The sequence below is a fragment of the Felis catus genome, chromosome D3 (assembly GCF_018350175.1).
Source record: "Felis catus isolate Fca126 chromosome D3, F.catus_Fca126_mat1.0, whole genome shotgun sequence".
In the NCBI taxonomy this organism is placed as follows: Eukaryota; Metazoa; Chordata; class Mammalia; order Carnivora; family Felidae; genus Felis; species Felis catus.
The window spans coordinates 72,982,614-73,002,068 of NC_058379.1; the positions used below are offsets into that span (position 1 = coordinate 72,982,614).

Genomic DNA, 19,455 nt, shown 5'->3' on the forward strand with positions numbered 1-19,455 from the left:
TTCTGCTCCCTTAACACTATCAATCACCCTCTGTAAAAATTTGTCTCATTAAATCTGTATAGTTGATTTATCATAGCAGAATTCTGTTTCCTGCTGGGACTTTGATTTATGTGATATACTATATTTTACATGAGAATGAAAGAGAAATAAGTTGATGAGTGTTTGCTTGCATTTACATAAAGAAATGTTGGAAGGAGATCAAAGAAACCAATGTAAGTGCTGACCTTTAGAGGCTGATTAGGGAACAAAAATAGGAGCAAGATTATTTGCTAAATATCTTTTTGTGGTCCTTAAACTGTTAAGCCATAAGAATGTATGATTTTCTTTAAAAACATTTTTAAAAATGGGGAATGTATATAAGATGATGTGCAGTGATAAACTAAATCAAGCTTGGTTGATTAAGGAAAAAGAATGAAATTGCTCTCTATATATTGATTGAAAACAATGTCCCAAAATCTATTAAGTGGAAAAAAAGGTGTAGAAAATGTGTATAAAGTGCTTGTATTTGTGAAGAAGGAAGGAAGGGAAGGAGGATGAGAGAGGGAGGGGGTGGCTTAAATATGCATATAAACACATGTGTGTATGGAATGCCTTGAATGGACAGGAGAATCTTGCAGTAGGGAATGCCTTGGAGAAAAGCATCAGGAGTCTGGAGAACAGGCATGGGAAGAAGAATCATTTTTTACCTCCTACCTTTTTGTACTTTTTAATATTTTTTTACCAAAGATGCATAAGTCACATGTGTCTCTTTCAGATAAACAAGAAAATATGGATAAATTCATGAAATTGCCAACAATCCTGGCAACTTTTGTTTCTCTTTTTGCTACCCTCAATTTTTTCATTCTTTTGTAACGATCATGAGCAGGCTAAAAATATTTTATACATTACAACTTTTGACAAGGCAATTTCACTTTTAGTAATTTATTGTAAGAAAATAATTAAGGATGTGTGCAAAGATTTGTTTATAAGATGTTCATGGCAGTATTTTTATAATAGTGAAAAATTGATAACAACCTACATGTCAGAACTAGGATGTACGTTTTAATGAATTAGGATACATCCTAACAAAGGTATAGCCTAGAGCTATTAAAAATAATGTGGCAGAAGACTACTGATTGCTCTGGAAATATGTTGGTGCTCTACTGTTTAATATGAAATCAGGTTACAAAATACAACATGATTCAAGAATATTTGTTTATAAGCTTCACAAAATTAATTGGCACTCTATTATGGTAGGCATTCTACCAGTTGTTAAGGACACAACAGTCAATAAGATAGAGATTTTGCCCCTCCCAGGGCTTCAGTTTAGTCAAGGACACAGACAAGTAAAACTACAATGACTATATAGTATAAGACTTGTTGATGGGGCAGTAGAGAAGCAAAACTAAGGTAACTAAGCCCAAGTTATAGGACACAGAGGGGATAGGGAGTTAGAGGCTGGTGGATGAGGAGTGATATTCAGAGATGCTTCCTTTGACAAAAGTGATTGTATCAGTTAACTATTACTGCCTAAGAAACCATTCTAAAATTCTTTGGCTCAAAATAACTGATTTATTATTGTATTGGCTGGCATTCCCAACAGTCCTTTTGCTGATCTATCCTGGAATCACCCCTGTAACAATGGTAATCCAACTTTCCGATTAAAAGATCCAAGATGCTAATGTATCTGACAAAGGATGCTGGCTATCGATGGCTGCCTCAAGTCTCCACATGGCTACTCATCCTCCTGTACATTCACAGCATGGTAGTCTCAGTATTCCAAGAGGTTGAAAGCACTAGTTGCAAAGCCCGCAACTCATTCTTGGGAGCTCACATAACGCCACTTCTGCCACAGTGTAGTGGTCCCAAAAAAGTCACAAAAAAGCCAACATTCAAGGGGTAGGAGATAAGGACACCCCTACCATTTTAGGAGGGATAGCAGCATTACATTGGAAAGATTATGGACATAAACTTTATTCACTAATACTGTAGTAATTTTCCACAGTGATGTCAATGAGAAATGAAAGATAGTAGGAAAGAGTTCCAGGAAGAGAGAACAGCTATCAAAAATCCCTGGTCTAAGTTCACTCAGTTCAATGGAGATTGGACCTAAAATTGATGAAAGGAGGGGGAATCAAGAAAAAAAAATTATAAAGGAAGTTATTTCAAAAATTAGACAAGAAGGGGCGCCTGGGTGGCGCAGTCGGTTGAGCGTCCGACTTCAGCCAGGTCACGATCTCGCGGTCCGTGAGTTCGAGCCCCGCGTCAGGCTCTGGGCTGATGGCTCAGAGCCTGGAGCCTGTTTCCGATTCTGTGTCTCCCTCTCTCTCTGCCCCTCCCCCGTTCATGCTCTGTCTCTCTCTGTCCCAAAAATAAATAAAAACGTTAAAAAAAAATTTAAAAAAAAAATTAGACAAGCAGAATGAATACAAGTAAGCTTGATTAAAATAAATATTTTTTTAATGGCAGAATAAGAGTTGGTTGTCCATAAGAATGAGCAGGAAAACTCCAGAATTTAGAAGGAATTCAGAAAAGGGATGGGGCACAGCAGCCAAGGAGTTGGCCACTGTGTCACACACAGTTGGATAATCAAGATCAGGATAGGAATCCAAGGAAATGGTCTTTGTGTCTATTTACTACTACATGGCCATCTCTATAACCATAGCTATTTCTGACCTTGTATATCAAGAGTGGAAACCCCTGAGTGATAGAATCATGGATATTTTTTATCTTCTAATTTTACTTTCATGTGTTTTCTCCTACCTTTGAAAAACAACCCATAATATTGTCACTGACAGATAATCATCATATGAAAAGTCAGAAATGTTTATGTATACATATATTTTCATCATAAAAATTCTAAAAATGTTTTATAGCATTGAAACTAGAGCATTGTAACTTAATCAGTACTTAGTCTTAGTGCCTGGAAGCAGAATAGAGTGGCTCTATCAGAGAGTATGCAAAACTTACTTCCAGAAAAGTTCATGAAGCAATACATGAATATCTATTTTCCCTAATCTTTCTCAATACTGAAGGCTTAAAATAGTCTTGGTTAACTTGACAGGCTAAAAATGTAGTATTACATTGTTTTAATATTTCTATGTTTGGTCTTAGTGAAGTTGAATTTTTTCCATGTTTATTAGCTGGTTGTATTTCTTTAGAAAAATCCCTGTTTGTACCTTTTGCCCATTTTACTATTAAAATATTATTGATATGAAGTCATGAGTATCATGTGGTTGTTAAGACAAATCTTTTTTTTTTAGTTTATTTATTTATTTTGAGAGAGAGAGAGAAAGACATAGCATGAGTAGGTGGGGTGGCAGAGAAAGAGAATCTCAAGTAGACTCCACACTGTCAGCACAGAGCTGGATGTGGGGCTTGAACTCATGAACCATGAGATCATGACCTGACCTGAAATCAAGAGTCAGTCTCTTAACCAACTGAGCTACCCAAGTGCCCCAAGACAAATCTCTTTTATCTAGTTTAGGAAGCAGGGACTCTCTAGCTAGGAAAAGATACAACCTTATAGAAAAACCTTATAGAAAACCTTATAGAAAACCGGAAAGTTCTAGAACTAACTGGCAAGTTGTCAGGGAGCTAGATGTTCTTGGTCTCTAGGCTCTTCTCTCTTCACATCTGTCTTTTTCTTCTTTTCATGAACTGATTTGCTTGACAAGACTTGCTTTATATATTCATGAGCTTATGCATTCGTGAGCCTGGAGGCTGCTATAGAACCAACTCTGAGCTCTATTCTATAAGGAATTAGAGCATGAAGGTTCTCTGGCATGTACTATCACCAGCTATGTTATCTGTGTTTCTACATCCAAATATGTGAGGCTGAGAACCTGACTCTTGAATTGACTTGCTTTGAGCTAGATGCACATCCCATCAAATCAAACATGGCCAGAGAATTCGGGGGATCAGGGGAAGAAGTTCATATGACCTCTGCCTATTTGTTTTATTTCCAGAGAAAGGGATGTGGGCAGCCAAACAAATCAACTGATAAACATCCTATATGCCCTCTGGTTTTCACAGATGCTGAAAATATGTTTCTTAGTCCATTTTAATTTACATTCCAGTGTTTTTGACAATAAAGAGTTTAAGATTTGTTGTGGTCATGCTTATCAATCTTTTCTTTAGCCAATCAAAATTCATTATTTTCACAAATTTAGCTAGCTATACCGTTACATTTTTTGAAAAATTCGTCTGTTCCCCACTGACTTGAAATGAATTTTTCATATGTGAATATTTGTATATATTTGCATCTTTGTTCTGCTCTGTTCTTTGATGTGACTCCTCTACATCTAGCTGTGCAAATATTCCCACCTTATTATTCTTAGTCAATATTTTCTTAACTCTGCTCAACCATTTTTTCCAGATGAATTTCACAACATGGTCATTACAAGCAAGATAATTGTTTCATTGGAAGTAAGAATTAATCCAATTCTTTAGAAAAATCTGACCCTGTTGAACATATTGAAAGTCATACCATATATTGGTTTCAAACTTAATTCCTTCCTAAGGTATTGTCAAGGATAATTTGAATATATATCATTTTCTCCCATGAATCAAAGCCCACATAAGCTGTGTTTTCACTATTCAAAAGTATGTATTTTTAAACCCTAGAATTACCATCATCAGAGAAGATATTCATAATTTAATAGGAATGTAGTAAGTGAAACAGCAAGGAAACAACAGGCTATGTCTCTCAACTCAAGCTCTTGGCATTGGATAAAATAGATAGTAATACTGTGATTATCATTCTCTCTTTTTGCTGATCATATAGAGCTGAATTCACATGATTTAAATACTTGTTTGATAAGGCTCTTCTGTATTGGTTATTCTTCCTCCATCTAGTGTTACTTGCAGTTGCTAAAATTTTCAGACTAATATTAAAGAATAAGGCCTCTCATGGACATTCTTCTATTATCTGCAGAGGCAGTTTTGATATAAATAAAATTATCTGTGCACTTGCAGAGTGAACTGAAGAACAGAGACATAAGCATTGTACTTGGAAAGGCAGACTGGATTCAGATCTTAATGTGTCACTAACCATATAATCTTTGGAAAGTCACTTAAGCACTCTGGATATTAGCTTCCATTGTCCTCCCCACCTCTCCATGGGGGATGCCCTTCCACTGGTTTTCTTCTTACTCACCCAGACTTATCACTGAAGACTCCCCTCAGGAGCCCTTTCCTCCTCGACATGTTAAACCTCAATTTTAATGAAGTTCTTACAGTTGTTTTTAATATGATCATGGCCGTTTTAACTACTTTGAAACAGAAAGCAGTCAGTATGCCACTTCTCATATTTATTGCACAATCATATTTTGCCCCAGAAATGCAATTAGTCTTTATTTTATGATTTTTTTCCTTTTTAAACCTAAAAAAATATAATTAAGTCTCAGTTATGTAGTTGATCAGAAAGAATACCAGAAGAACAAATTCCTAATTCTTTTTGCCTTTGCTTGAGACAACCAGAAAAAAGCTCACTCAGCACCTGTATGAAATGCACAGGTGACCATTTATTGAGGAGGGTGGATATGATAGAACAGAAAGGGAAAAAAACACTTTTTTTCTTTTTCCTGATTGCCCTTCAGACAAACTAGACCAGGATCTCCTGTCACAGCCACTGAAGAAAGTCTCTTGAGACAATTCCTTATCTTTTTCTGTCACTTTCAGGATTTGGGGTAGTCTCCTTTTCAGGTTCTAAAAAGTTCAGTGAGATCTAAGTAAAAAATACTCATCTCATATCCTAAAGGCCTCCCTTCCACACAAACCTGCAGGAAGGAAGGGGTCAACTTTTTTCCTTCCCTGTTCAAACTTACCAGCTGTTCATTCTGGCTTCTTCTTCTATTTATCTATTGCTGCGTAAATCATCCCAAATTTAGAGGCTTAACACAAGTCATTTGTTTTGCTTGCAAACATTCATGTGGTCCCAGCTAGGGCAACTCAAAGGCTGGGGAATGACTCAAAGACTGGAGGCTGAAATGACCTGAAGGCTTCTTCACTCAGACATCTGGAGGTTGATGTTGGCTGTTGGCTGGGATCAAAGCTGGCCTGTAGCTTGGACACCGACACAACCCCCTCCATGTATCAGCTTGGCTTCCTCACAGCATGGTGGCCAAGTTCCAAGGGCAAGTATGTACAAGAACAGAAGTGAAAGCTGCCAGTTTCTGAAGGCTTAGCCCAGAAACTGGAACAGTGTCACTTCTACCATGTTAATATTAAGCCATTGCAGAGTCCAGATTCAAGGAAGGAAATATAGACCCCAGCTTCTGATATATAGAATGTATAAATGTATGAATAGAATGTATAAAGAATGTCGGGCCATGTTTTAAAACTGGCACACTCTGCCACACTCCTCCAGAGTCAAGGCAGCAAAAGTAAGGGGCAAATATAGTCTTAACTATAACCTAGTCTCAGTGACTTCTTTGTGACAGATGATGTGCTCTCAGAGCCCCTTCCCATTAGGAATTCCCCCATGGTCCCTCTGCCTGGGCCAGATGATATCTTAAGCTAATCCCCTATGACATCCCTTTCAGCCCACATGTCGAATGGTACAGCACACAAGGTCACTTTCTGATGGGCTTGCCAAGCTCCCATAGGCAAGCAAACTTCTTGGGCAGGGCATTTCAGAATGTCCAGACAATCCCTCCCTGGTCTATTCTGGCCTTGTACTCTTGCCTGAACAAACTCTGGAAACACAAACTACTCTCTCTGTGTACCTCTTGATACTGTCCTCAGGACAGATCCAGCCAGACCTTCACCATTACATGTTTTTTAATGGAAAAGTAAACACTGATCTTTCTCCCCACCCCTTTCCCTAAACTTCAGGAGAGGCTCTCACATTCTCCTAAAAGCTCACTCAGCACACCCTGCTCTGGTCCCACAATGGTGCTGGACCCTTGAGTATGAGCAGCTCGGCAACATTCAGTCTAGAAGGTGACAGGTCAAGTGGAGACGTTAGGGTCTTCCCCAGCATGCATCTGCCCACAACAGCACCTTCCACTCACACTTCATGAGTGGTTGTCTTAAAGACTTCTTTCTGGCTTTGAGGCAGGAGAAAGAGAAATGCAGCATCTCAAAATGTGTTTCAAAACATTCTTCACTCTGTCTCTCAATGAATCCTTGGTATTCTCCTATATATCTTGGAGGCAGTAAAGTTTTGGGGACACCTGTTACCTTTAGCTGTCCTTTTCAGAATTGAGAAACTTGTTTCCTATGGTTCTTGCTTTGGGGCCCCAGTCCTCATAGCTCTAAAACTGTAGAAATGGTTCATTAAACATCTTCTTCCATGAGCATCAACAATTACAACAACAATAAAAATGCAACCACCATGATAGGTATGAAGGACATACTGAGAAACAATCACAAAGCAATTTTCTTCCCTAGGTTTTATCTACATAGAATTAACATATAACATGGCATTAATTTAAGATGTACTACATAACAACTTGATATATACCATAAGATGACTACTACATAAGTTTAGTTAACACTCATCACCTTGCATATTTGTCTTTTTTTTTCTTTTTTTTTTTTAATTTTTTTTCAACGTTTTTTATTTATTTTTGGGACAGAGAGAGACAGAGCATGAACAGGGGAGGGGCAGAGAGAGAGGGAGACACAGAATCGGAAACAGGCTCCAGGCTCGGAGCCATCAGCCCAGAGCCTGACGCGGGACTCGAACTCATGGACCGCGAGATCGTGACCTGGCTGAAGTCGGACGCTTAACCGACTGCGCCACCCAGGCGCCCCTTGTCTTTTTTTTTCTAATGATGAGAACTTTTAAAATCTACTCTCTTGTCAACTTTCAAATGCATAGTATTTTTAACTATAACAAAAGGGTTTTTTCTCTCCTATTGTCCCTTTAAAAGTATTCCATGGGGTCCTGGCCCTGGGTAAAATTCAAGCAATCTCATGACTTCTTTAGAAATAGAAGACCCTCAAGTCTATAATTAATGGATCCATTACAGAGAAATAATCAAAATTACTGCTTCCTTTTCCCAACTTGAACATGCAGCATTGGGGGAAGGGGAGGTGGCAATTGGCTGATTCTTTTTCCTGTGTATTGACCTCAGCAGTTTTCTTTCTAACCTAGCTTCTGAGCCTTCCAGATCATAAAGAACAGAAACATGGTAGTAAAGTTTTTTCTTGGAAAATACTGTCTACAGGTGGCATTGTGCTCTCGTAGCCTGGCACATGTTGAAATCTGACTTTTTCTGATAGGCAGAGTGACCAGGTAAAATATAGGATGCCTGGTTAAATTTGAGCTTCAGAAAAACGTTCATTGTTTACCTTTAATTCAAATTTAACTGAGTATTCTGTATTTATTTTTGTCTTCTTATTTGCTAAATCTATTGATGCCCTAGTGGGTACAGTACTTATAGGGGTTTCTCTGAGGTACCCCTCATGCCTCAGTTCCTAGGATTCTTTTACCCAGCATTCCCTTGCTGAGAGTGCTTGCCTCTGTATTCCAGCTGGTCTCTTACTATTCCCAAAGACCTTCCAAATCTGCCTGTGGTCCGCTCACCTCAGTAAAAGACCCTCTAGATAAGATCTATGCTGGCTTTCTACACTTGGTACCTCACCTGGCCCAGCAAAGCATGAGCAAGAGGTCCGACTTCTAGGAGAGTGAGTGCTCCTTGCTCTGCTAGCACAGCCATCAACCCTTTCAGCATAAAATCAAGGGCACCCGTAGAGAGTTCTCCAAGTGGTCTCCTGGAAAGCCCATTTTCCTGGACTTGAAGTGAGAGGCAGGCACACTTTAATTCTGAGACAGTCACTCGAACACACCAATACACCCACACCCACACCCATGCATGCACACACACACACACATAGCATCTTTAGCCCTGGCTCAGGAAAATAGAAATAACTAAAATAATCCATTAACAATATATAACGTACACTGTGAATAATCAAAACTTAAATAATCCTTGTTTGCAAAGTGACATTTTACTTCAACTCGTTATGCAGAAGCACAGAATGGAAGAATTGACAAGCCAGGTTTTTATTCCAATTTATTTAATGAGCTAAAAAAAAAATCTCTACATGTAAATTACTAGTGAGATGTCTGATTAAACTGGACCAGTGACAGCATTTAGCTGGCATGAGGGTCCACCCTGCCTGCTTAGATGCCTTTTCTTGGCAGGAGCCTTGGGAGAGGTTGGGCTGTTGACAACATAGAACTTGTGTACTTCAAAATGTCTGCACATCTAATCTATGTGCTCACACTTTTGTAACTGCAGAGAAGCGAGGCTGTGAGATATCACTATCTTTAATTCCAGCCTACAACCTTTCTAAAAGGCAATTCTATACAAAGAACTGGAAAGCATACGCACAAAACTGAAATCTAATCAGAGGGAGAAATTTCAAAACATTTTTTGTGCTTCAAGTCTATATAGGGTGCAATGCAGAAGGTCAGGGTTCTTTTGTTTTTTTTTTTTCCATTTTAATAATGATGTCCAGAGATGCTGTAAAACAATAAGAATGCTTATAGAGTTCTTTGTGCTTGTTGCCAAGAGACTAGAACTTCAACCTACTCAACTGTAAAATACATTCTTTAGCACACAGCTTAGCCTATCCAATCCCAAGGCATAATGCCATGAATACGAATCCCTCTTTGTCCTCAGTCTATTTGCCTTCCTGGGGCCCACAGATGCCCTTCTAATGGCAGCCCTCCAGATTGCACCTCTTCTAAGTGCCCACTGCTTGGGAAACCAGGAATTATTAGCCTGCTTTACTGTATGTACCTCGCAACCTAATTAAAATCTACACCTTCAATGTTTCATTGCAGGAAGCACTATTGCAAGAATGACTATCTGTTCTAACAAGCTCAACTCGGTGAAGGTAAATGACAATGACATCTTGCTTTACTCTCGCTTTTTGTCCAAGATACCACTTTTATTTTCATAACTCTTTCAAACCTTTGATATCTTTGAAACGTTGAGGCAGAGGGATTCACTGTTACCCCTTAAGTCACTCAACATTCCTGATCATTACCTCCATTCACACTAGCGGCCAAGGGTTTCTAGAGTATACATGGGGGACCACACCCATGGAATGGTGACTGCCCACATTAGCTTTCTTAAAAGATAAACTGTGGCACATTAAAATTTTCAAGAGTTTCTTTGAGCAGTGCGAAATCGAAAGTGATTAGGAGCGCTCTACCACAGGAGCTGGGGAGAGGGTTTTACAGAGAAGACACACAAGCAAAGCAAGGAAATTATTTGATTAGTTTGGACTTGCAGTTGCCTTATTTGGGAAAGCCTACTTGGCTGTTTGTGACTGGTCATTAGTTTCATTTTCTGGGATATGAAGGCATTGACTCTGGCTCATGATTTGGTTTGCTTAGTGGGGCTTCAAGGCATTGGAAAGACCCCCATCTAATGGCCTTCTGGTTTGATTATATTAGCAGTTTCATCATCTTTTTTCTCCTTTAATAAACAATTCATGGCAGTTAAATGTATCAAGCACTTTTTCTTTTAAAGTAAACATGAACCTAGTCTTTGAGAAAAAAGCTGGATTATAGGTGTATTTATGGCACAGAGTTGCAGATATGGGGTGATCCTCATGGCTGCTATAATTCCACCATTAATATTGTCAGGTGTTTGCTCCTAATAGGACATTCTGGTCTTTCTGATTTTGGTCTTGTGTAGACTCTGCCCTCAGAAATGATTTTTCTTCTCCCTTCATCAGAAACAGCCTTGTATGCTGAACAGATGGGAAAGACGGAAACTGTGATATCAAACATATGGTTTTGAGAACAGATAGGAATAGTCATTCCAAATATTAGTACAGTTTCTTTCAGGTTTTCATGAAAGTGACACATATGAATGTCAATAGACAAAAATAACAGATAACATATTCAATCATCTCAAAACCTTCTTGGCAAAAATCAAAATTAAAAATCAGTTGATTTCCATTCCTAAAGTAAGCTATGCCATCTGTATTGTTAATTTGATGATGGGATAAAAGAAATTAAGTTGGGCCTAATAGAAACCAGATTCTTCATTCATTCATTCATTCATTCATTCATTCAACAAATATATACTGAGCACTGAATATATGCCAAACATTGATGTATTTATAAAATAAAACAATAAACACGTTACTGTCCTTGTTCTGAAGGAGCTAATGATCTAGTTAAGAGACAGCTTGAGGATATATACGTATTTATACACACGTGTGTGTGTGTATACAGTATTCTTGGTGTGCGTGTGTATGTATACATATATACTGAAAATTACAATGCAGTATGACATATGCAAAGATATATGCAAAGTATGATATATGCAAAGATAAAGAAGAGCAAAAGATACCATGGGAACCTACAGAAAAATCACTCCCCCCAACCTGAGGTGAGCCATTTGGGAAGACTACTGAGAAGTGGTCTCAAAATATGAAATATGAATTCTCATGTGGCAATTAGACAAAGAGCAAGTGAGATGGGAGGTGATATAAAGGAGAAGACTTCACGCATGTCAAAGATGTGGAAGAGAGGAGATAGAGATAGTGATGTTGACTTTAAAATAGATTGCGAGAACAGAACCTTGGATTTAAAAAAACGGAATAAACTTTATTATTCGTACTTGCTAATCAAAAATTTAATAATCAGAATTTAGCATTACCTCAGGTCCTAATCTAAATTGAAAAGAATGAGTTGGAACAGATCACCTCTGGATTACATAATACTTTCTACAAATCTATTTGAGGTACAAGAACACTAGTTGAGATACCTAAAATAGGTTTTATACACACCCAAACACAATATCACACTGCACGTACATCCATATGTATAGAAACACATAGGAATGGGGAATATATAGACTATATATGTATTTAGTGTCTAAATAATATAACTGAAATGTTTCATACCTTGAAGTGTTTTTTTAATTCCACAGAACATTTAAAATTGTTGCTTTCCAATGAAAACACTCCTGAGCACAATTATGTACACACACCAGCAGTCAAGCTGTTCATTAGGTGGAGTGTTTTCAGGATCACTTTTTCAAAGATATTTAATGAAAAGTGAAGACAGTATAAAGGTAGAAAATATGTAGCCCTACTAAGACTATGCACTGGAGAGCACATCCATGCACTTATAAATTTCATGGATGCCTTGCAAACTCAAAGCTGATATTCTCCTAGAATATCTTCCATAACAAACAGCTATAGCAGGGTCATCATAACTTGGAATTCTCATGCTCCACCCTAAGGGAATTGTGAGGTTCAAACTCTTGTTCTAACCATCTGTGGCAAAAAATGAGCATTTAAGGCAAAGGCAACAGTTGAGAACATAAGAACACACACACACACACACACACACACACACACACACACAGGTTTAGAAAGAAGAAAGCATCAAAGTCTATTCATGAATCTAGGTTTGACAAAATCTACTAAAAATTCAGAGGTAAATAATTAGTAAATTGTATTGCTATGTTCTAAATATTCTTCATACAAATGATAAGAATGAAGGGGAGCACAATTAGGGACTAACAATATAGTCAACCAGTGTGATAGATTTCATGTTATCTATAATTCACTTGCTTTCCCTATGGGAACATATTCTGTGTGGATTTTGCCTTAACTTTTCTTTATTAGAAAAAATGAAGCAATTTAGAAATCAAGATGTGTTAGAAAAATAATTGAAATTGCAAAGAGATTGTTGGAATTACAAAGAGATATAAATATCGTTTCTCCAAAAGACAAGTAGAGGGAAGAAACTGTCACTTGATATCTTAAATCCTGGAGCAAGTGACCCACAGCAAAGGAATTTAGAAGTGTAAAGATACCTCCAGTCTAGAAGGAGAGTGGCTATGGATAGGGTATTGGCTACCAGAGGCCTCTGACAATAAGAATATGTTTACTTGGAGATTACATTCTCTACAAAAACAATATATTAATATCATATTCCTCCATTCCAGAACAGATATAATCAGTTCCTGCATTTTTTATTTCTGATGACCCTGGATAGAATGCGCATAGAAGTCTTCCTGATAACACTCTGTGTCCAGCAGAGTTAGTACTAAAGATGAAACTTGTTTGTCATTCCTACTCTAAAAATTAAAGAGAAGATTTTAATTTATGCTTAATTGTTGTATTCCTTCAATTTTACTTCAAATAGAATAACTTCTGGAGCTATCGATGAAAATAAGCAAATATTTAGCCCACATTTACTCTTTTAATAGAGAGTTCTATTTTTCCAGAAAAGCAATTTAAGAATTGGATCAGTTTTTGTTTTGTTTTGCTTTGTTTTTAATAACCTTTATTTTTTAGAGCAGCTTTTGTTTCCCAGCAAAACTGAGCAGAAAGTAGAAAGATTTCCCATATACCCTAGCCTCACACAACCTCCCCCATTATGAACATCCTGCACCACACTGGTACATTGCTTAAAATAATGAATATAACCTCTCTCAAAAAAAAAAAAAAAAAAAGGAAGGAGGGGCACCTGAGTGGCTCAGTCAGTTAAGGTTCTGCCTTGATTTTAGCTCAGATCATGATCTCATAGTCATGAGATCAAGCCCTGCATCAGACTGAACATGGAGCCTGCTTAAGATTCTCTCTCTTTCACCCAAAACCAGCAGAACACAGGTAATAAAGATTAGAGCATAAATTAATGCTATCGAAACAAACAAAAAACAAAAAATCAAAAACAGATCAATGAAACCAGAAGCTGGTTCTTTGAAACAATTAACAAAATTGATAAACCACTAGCCAGTTTGATCAAAAAGAAAAAGGAAAGGACCCAAATAAATAAAATCAAGATGAAAGAGGAGAGATCACAACCAACATAGCAGAAATAAAAACAATAATAAGAGAATACTAGGAGCAATTACACGCCAATAAAATGGGCATTCTAGAAGAAATGAACAAATTCCTAGAAACATATACACTACCAAAACTGAAACAGGAAGAAATAGAAAATTTGAACAGACCCATAACCAGTAAAGAAATCGAATTAGTAATCAAAAATCTCCCAAAAAACAAGAGTCCAGGGCCAAGTGGCTTTCCAGGGGAATTCTACCAAACATTTAAGGAAGAGTTAACACCTATTCTCTTGAAGCTGTTCCAAAAAACAGAAATGGTAGGAAAACTTCCAAACTCTTTCTATGAAGCCAACATTACATTGATTCCAAAACCAGATAGAGACCCCATGAAAAAGGAGAACCATAGACCAATTTCCCTGATGAACATGGATGCAAATATCCTCAACAAGGTATTAGCCAACTGGATCCAACAATACATTTTAAAAAAACTATTGGGGCACCTGGGTGGCTCAGTCGGTTAAGCATCCGACTTCGGATCAGGTCATGATCTCTCAGTTCGTGAGTTTGAGCCCCACGTCAGGCTCTGTGCTGACAACTCAGAACCTGGAGCCAGCTTTGGATTCTGTGTCTCCCTCTCTCTGTGTCCCTCCCCTGCTCATGCTCTGTCTCTGTCTCAAAAATAAATAAAAACATTTTTAAAAATTAAAAAAAAAACTATTCACCACAACCAAGTGGGATTTAGGGATTTAGGACTAGGATGAAGGGCTGGTTCAATATCCACAAAACAATCTATGTGATTCATCACATCAATAAAAGCAAGGACAAGAACCATATTATTGACAAAATACAGCATCCTTTCTTGATAAAAACCCTCAAGAAAGTAGGGATAGAAGGAGCATACCTCAAGATCATAAAAGCCATATACAAAAGACCCAATGCTAATGTCATCCTCAATGAGGAAAAACTGAGAGTTTTCCCCCTAAGGTCAGGCACAAGACAGAGATGTGCACTCTCGCCACCATTATTCAACATAGTATTGGAAGTCTTAGCCTCTGCAATCAGACAAATAAAAGGCAGAGAAATAAAAGGGATCCAAATTGGCCAAGAGGAGGTCAAACTTCACTGTTTGCAGATGACATGATAGTCTATATGGAAAACCCAAAAGATTCTACAAAAAAACTGCTAGAACTGATTCATGAATTCAGCAAAGTTGCAGGATATAAGATCAATTCACAGAAATCGATTGCATTCCTATACACCAACAATGAAGCAACAGAAAGAGAAATCAAGGAATTGATCCCATTTACAATTGCACCAAAAAGCATAAAATACCTAGGAATAAATCTAAACAAAGAGGTAAAAAATCTATACACTGAAAACTATAGAAAGCTTATGAAAGAAATTGAAGAAGACACAAAAAAATGGAAAAATATTCCATGCACCTGGATAGGAAGAACAAATATTGTTAAAATGTCAATACTACCCAAAGCAATCTACGTATTCAATGCAGTCCCTATCAAAATAACACCAGCATTCTTCACAGACCTAGAACAAATAATCCTAAAATGTATATGTAACCAGAAAAGACCCCGAATAGCCAAAGCAATCTTGAAAAAGAAAACCAAAGCAGGAGGCATCACAATCCTGGACTTGAAGCTATACTACAAAGCTGTAATCATCAAGACAGTATGGTACTGGCACAAAAACAGACACTCAGATCAATGGAACAGAATAGAGAACCCAGAAGTGGGTCCACAAACATAAGGCCAACTAATCTTTGACAAAGCAGGAAAGAATATCCAATGGAATCAAGACAGTCTATTCAGCAAGTGGTGCTGGGAAAACTGGACAACATGCTGAAAAATGAACCTGGACCACTTTCTTACACTATACACAAAAATAAACTCAAAATGGATGAAAGACCTAATGGTAAGACAGGAAGCCATCAGAATCCTGGAGAAGAAAACAGGCAAAAACCTCTTTGACCTTGACTGTAGCAACTTCTTACTCAACACATCTCTGGAGGCAAGGGAAACAAAGGCAAAAATGAACTATTGGGACCTCATCAAAACAAAAAGCCTATGCACAGTGAAGGAAACAATCAGCGAAACTAAAAGGCAACTGACAGAATGGGAGAAGATATTTGCAAATGACATATCAGATAAAGGGGTAGTATCCAAAATCTGTAAAGAACTTATCAAACTCAACACCCAAAAAACAAATCATCCAGTGAAGAAATGGGCAAAAGACATGATTAGACCCTTCTCCAAAGAAGACATCCAGATGGCCAACCGACACATGAAAAAAAGCTCAACATCACTCATCATCGGGGAAATACGAAACAAAACTACAATGAGATACCACCTCACACCTGTCAGAATGGTTAACATTAACAGCTCAGGCAACAACAGATGTTGGCAAGGATGTGGAGAAAGAGGATCTCTTTTGCATTGTTGGTGGGAATGCAAACCGGTACAGCCACTCTGGAAAACAGTATGGCAGTTCCTCAAAAAATTAAAACTAGAACTACCCTATGACCCAGCAATCGCACTCCTAGGTATTTATCCAAGGGATACAGGGATGCTGTTTTGAAGGGGCACATGCACCCCAATGTTCATAGCAGCTCTATCAACAATAGCCAAAGTATGGAAAGAGCCCAAATGTCCATCGATGGATGAATGGATAAAGAAGAGGTAGTATATAAATACAATGGAGTATTCCTCGGCAATCAAAAAGAATGAAGTCTTGCCATTCGCAACTACGTGGGTGGGCCTGGAGCGTATTATGCTAAGTGAAATTAGAGAAAGACAAAAATCATATGACTTCACTCATATGAGGACTTTAAGAGACAAACAGATGAACATAAGGGAAGGGAAGCAAAAATAATATAAAAACAGGGAGGGGGACAAAACATAAGAGACTCATAAATATGGAGAACAAACAGAGGGTTACTGGAGAGGTTGTGGGAGGGGGGATGGGCTAAATGGGTAAGGGGCATTAAGGAATCTACTCCTGAAATCATTGTTGCACTATATGCTAACTAATTTGGATGTAAATTTTAAAAAATAAATTAATAAAAAAAAGATTCTCTTTCTCCCTCTATTCCCCTCCCCACCTCTCTAAAATAAATAAAATAATAAAATAAAATAAAATAAAATAAAATAAAATAAAATAAAATAAAATAAAATAAAATAAAAATCAATATATATTAGCACATCATTATCACTCAAAATCCATAGTTTTACACTAGGGTTTACTCTTGGTGTTGTACATCCTATGGGTTTTGACAAGTGCGTAAGATATACCCACCATAGCAGTATTACACAAAGTAGTTTCACTTTTCTAAAAATCTCTATGCTCCACCTATTCATTCCCTCCTCCCCCCTAACTTCTGTCAACCACTAATCTTTTTCCTTCTTCGTAGTTTTGCCTTTTCCAAAATGTCATATAGATGAAATCATCCAGTATGCCGCTTCTTTCATTTAGCAATATTCACTTAAGATTCTCCCAGGGCTTTTCAGGGCTTGACAGCTCGTCTATTTCTAGTGCTGGATAATACTCCATCCTCTGGATGTAGCACAGTTTGTTTATCCATCTACCTCCTGAAGGACATCTTGGTTGTTTCCCAGTTTTGACAATTGTGAATAAAGCTGCTATAAACACCCATGTGCAGGTTTTTATGTGAACAGCGGTTTTCAGTTCATTTGAGGAAGTATCAAGGAGCACAACTGTTGCATCATGAGGTAAGAGTATGGTTCTGTAAGAAGCTGCCACACTATTGTCCAAAGTGGCTGTACACTTTGCGTTCCTACCAACGAGGAACTGCTGTTTGAGCCGCTCCACATCCTCACCAGCATTCAGTGTTGTCAGTGTTCTGGAGTTTGATCATTCCCATAGGTGGATAGTCATATTTCATCGCTATTTCAATTTATATTTCTATGGTATGGAGTATTTCATAGCTTTTTTAGTGAGGTGTCTGTTCAGGTGATTTTCCCATTTTTTTAATTAGGCTGTTTGTTTTCTGATTTTTGCATGGTAAGAGGTTTTTTTTTTTTAACTTTTTTGATGTTTATTTATGAGAGAGAGATAGAGACAGAGTGCAAGTGGGAGAGGGGCAGAGAGAGGGAGACACAGAATTGAAGCATGTTCAGGCTCTGAACTGTCAGCACATAGCCTGACATGGGGCTCAACCTCACGGACCGCAAGATCATGACCTGAGCTGAAGTCGGACACTTAACCGACTGAGCCACCCGGGCGCCCCCGCATGTGAAGAGGTTTTTTTGTATATTTTGGATAATAGCCCATTATCAGACATGCATCTTATAAATATTTTCTTCTGACTTGTGGTTTTCTTCTTGTTCTCTCAACACTGTCTTTCACAACACAGTTTTTAATTTCAGCTTGTGAACTACTCCTTTCATGAATCATACCTTCGGTGTCATCACCATACTGAAAGTCAGCTACACTTTCTGCTGTGTTATTTTCTAGGAGATTTATAGTGTTGCATTTTACATGTAGGTCTATGATCCATTTCGAGTTAATTTTAGTGAAGGGTGTAAAGGCTGTGTATAGATTTGTGGGTTTCACATAGGGATGTCTGTTCCAGCAACATTTGTTGAAATGACTATCTTTGCTCCATTGTACTGCATTTGCTCCTTTGTCAAAGATCAGCTGGCTGTATTTCTGTGGATTTATTCCTGGTCCCTCCGTCTGTCCCATTGATCTGTCTGTTCTGTCACCAGTACCACACTGCTTGGATTATTGTAGCTTTCTAGTAAGTCTTGAAGTGGGAAGTGTCAGTCCTCTGACACTATGAGGACCGACTAAAGCTCCTGGAGCTGAAACTCACAAAAGGGTGGGCCCTCAATAGCTGGGTTCCTCCACAGTTTTTAATTCTCAGGGCTGTCCTCTCTGAGCCCCCAGCAACTTGTCAAATGTAGCTGAGATTTTTCCACCCCAGCATCAATTCCTGTGGAGCTTTCTATCCAGTTAGTTGTGATTATCTGTATTTATCTGTCAGTCTCTCCAGTTTGGAGAGCATTGGTTTACCCCATGATCTCACTCCTGACAGATCTAAGACGAGTTGTCGATGTTTCCATTTGTTTGGCTTTTTCCTTGTTGTTGCTTCAGCATGGCAACCTCTAAGCTCTTTACATGCTAGACCTGAAACTAGAAGTCTGTGGTGATGTTTAATCTCAATTCTTAGTGATCTCAGCCAGGGGTGATAGAATTAAAGAGGTAATGTGGCTCTGAGCAGATACAAATGGGCAGCTGCCATGAATACAATCATGGCATTGGCAGGAACTAACCAATTTCCAGAAATTGTCTTAAAATTCTAGTGTGGACCTACTGCTTTAGTGGAAACAAATTTTACAGTAAACTTTTCCTGAGTTTGTGGGTCCTTGTCTTCACTGCCCAACACTTGCTTCCTTTTTTTTTTTTTTAAGTCTGTCACTACCATTTTGTTGGATACTTTTCCCTGAAGCACCCTTTTCCTCATAGCCCTGACACCCACATTAATGCTGTCAGAGGTTATGTGCAGTTTCCTACAAAGCAGACAAGTATCTGAGTACTTTTGGAATCGTCAGGTGTAGGCCTCTTTATGACCAGTGAGACCCTCCCCATTATAGATTCAATGAGGTCTTTCCTAATCTCTTCTAGTACTAGATCTAGAATGATGGTTAAGAACACAACCTCT

The 19,455-nt window shown here is 38.1% G+C and overlaps 2 long non-coding RNA genes across 5 annotated transcripts in view; one reads left to right on the forward strand and one right to left on the reverse strand.

Annotated features, from left to right (window-relative positions):
* The window catches only part of LOC123381441, a 308,159-nt gene that overhangs the window by 130,243 nt on the left and 158,461 nt on the right, over window positions 1-19,455 (reverse strand). The window lies entirely within an intron of this gene.
* Window positions 9,533-19,455, forward strand: part of LOC123381442 — a 51,683-nt gene continuing 41,760 nt past the window's right edge. For all 3 annotated transcript variants that reach the window (XR_006588418.1, XR_006588417.1, XR_006588419.1), the window contains exon 1: window positions 9,533-9,834. This is a non-coding gene — a long non-coding RNA (uncharacterized LOC123381442). The remainder of the gene's footprint in view (window positions 9,835-19,455) is intronic.